Below are 2361 nucleotides of genomic sequence, written 5' to 3' on the forward strand. Positions count from 1 at the left end.
GATCATTGAAAATCTCTTGCTTGGATGGAGGCAACTCTCCCAATTTCTTCTCTTGGCCAATGAGGCCATCATCTTCTTCCTTGGTTGATTTTGATGAGCTTTGCAAGCTCTCCTTGTCGCAATTCACTTGCTCTTTGAATGGAGCATCTTCAACTTTCTTCCTCCATTGGAGTTCCGATTTCTTCTTCTCATCTTTCCGGCTATAATGATCAATCATGAAACATGGCTCATGCAAACGAGGAGCTCTCATGGTCTTGTCAAGATTAAAAGTTATGCTTTCATCTCCCACTTCTAGAGTGAGCTCTCCATGTTTCACATCAATCACCGCACCCGCGGTGTGTAGGAAAGGTCTTCCTAAGATGATTGGAATGTTGGAATCTTCCTCCATATCAACTATGACAAAGTCCACCGGGATGAAAAACTTCCCATTCGCCGCGGGGACATCTTCCCATATCCCTAGCGGTGTCTTTGTCGATCTATCGGCCATTTGAAGAGTGATATTGGTACATTTAAGCTCTCCCATTCCCAACCTTTTACTTATCGAGTACGGCATGACACTCACACTAGCCCCTAGATCACATAAGGCTTTGTTGATCGTTGTGTCGCCAATGGTACACGGTATTGAGAAGCTTCCGGATCCTTTAACTTTGGAGGTGAACTCCCTTGAAGTATTGCACTACTCACCTTAGTGAAGGCGATAGTCTCAAGTTTCGGATTGACTTCTTCTTTGTGAGGATATCTTTCATGTACTTTGCATAGGCCGGAACGTGATTGATTAATTCCGTGAAAGGAATTGAGACTTCTAAGTTCTTCACAATTTCCATGAACTTTCCAAGTTGATCATCAAATTTAGGCTTGGCTTGTCGACTTGGAAAAGGAAGTCTAATCACAATGGGCTCCTTTTCTTTGGCTTTGTCTTCATCTTTCTTTGAGCTTTCTTCTTTTGATGATTCCCCTTCCTTGGGACCTTGCACCACAACTTCATTCTCACTAGCTCTCACAACTTCATCCTCAACTTGCTCCTTTGGTGCTTCATACCTTGTACCACTTCTCAAGTGAATGGCACTAACCGTTTCATGTCTAGGGGATTACCTTGAGGTGGTAATTGCCCCTTTTGTCTTTGTGAGCTCGAAGATGCTAGTTGGGTCAATTGTGTTTCCAACATCTTGGTGTGAGCTAGAATGTTGTTGATGGTGGTGTCTTTTGCTTGGCTATCTTTTTGCATTTGGGTGAAAAATTCTTGTTGATTCTTTTGCATTTGAAGGACCGCTTTTTGGACATCAAAACTTTGGTCATTGTGGTGATTGTATGGGTTTTGATTTTGGTAACCTTGGTTTTGATTGAAAAAGGGTCTTTGATTTTGATTTCTCATGGGTGGTGGAGTGTATGTTGTTTGAGGGTTTTGGACATTTTGGCTTTTGTATGAGAGATTTGGATGGAACTTGGTGTTTTCATTGTAAAAATTTGAATAAGGGGTACCACTTTTGTAAGCTTGGAAAGCATTGACTTGTTCGGTTGTTCCCCTACATTCGCTTGAGTCATGACCCAAGGTTCCACAATTCTCACATATCCCGCTTGGGATTGATGAGGATGCCGTCATGGCATTGACATGATGCTTTGATGATTTTGAGCTTTCCCCAAGTCTAGCCATAGCTTGTTCAAACTTCAAGTTGATTGTGTCAATGTGAGCACTAAGTTGAGCACCCAATTGAGTAACGGTGTCCACTTCATACTTTCCTCCTCTAGTAGCCTTGCGAGGCCTACTATATTGCGAATTATGGACCGCCATTTCCTCAATCTTGTTCCATGTTTGATTGTCATCAACTTCGGTGAACATTCCATTTGATCCCATATTGAGAATGTTCCTTGAATCTTCATATAAACCATTCCAAAATTGTTGCACTAAAAACCATTCGCTAAGTCCATGGTGAGGACATGAGCGACAAATACCTTTGAACCGCTCCCAAGCTTCATACAAAGATTCTTCATCCCTTTGCTTAAAACCCGTAATTTGAGCTCTTAGCATATTGGTCTTCTCCGGTGGGTAGAATTTTTTGTAGAAAGCTAGAGCTAGCTTCTTCCAAGAATCTATTCCAAGGGTGGCCTTATCAAGGCCCTTCAACCATTGCTTTGCGGTGCCGATTAACGAAAAAGGAAATAAGACCCATCTTATTTGGTCTTGAGTCACGCCCGTTTGAGAGATAGCTTCACAATAATCACAAAATGTTTCCATATGAGAATGAGGGTCCTCACTAGGCATTCCCACGAATTGGCTCCTCTCAACTAGTTGAATGAAGGCGGACTTGGCAATAAAGTTTCCGGTAAGATGTTGTGGGGTAGGAGTACCATTTGGTAGATCCT

General features: G+C 42.3%; 1 non-coding gene across 1 annotated transcript; it reads left to right on the plus strand.

Annotated features, from left to right (window-relative positions):
• The first annotated feature begins 1919 nt into the window (after positions 1–1919).
• On the plus strand, positions 1920–2026 carry LOC141625972 (small nucleolar RNA R71). Its single transcript, XR_012535710.1, has one exon. It is a non-coding gene; the product is annotated as a small nucleolar RNA R71 (small nucleolar RNA).
• Positions 2027–2361: the final 335 nt, after the last annotated feature.

Source organism: Silene latifolia, chromosome X (genome assembly GCF_048544455.1).
Source record: "Silene latifolia isolate original U9 population chromosome X, ASM4854445v1, whole genome shotgun sequence".
Taxonomy (NCBI): domain Eukaryota; kingdom Viridiplantae; phylum Streptophyta; class Magnoliopsida; order Caryophyllales; family Caryophyllaceae; genus Silene; species Silene latifolia.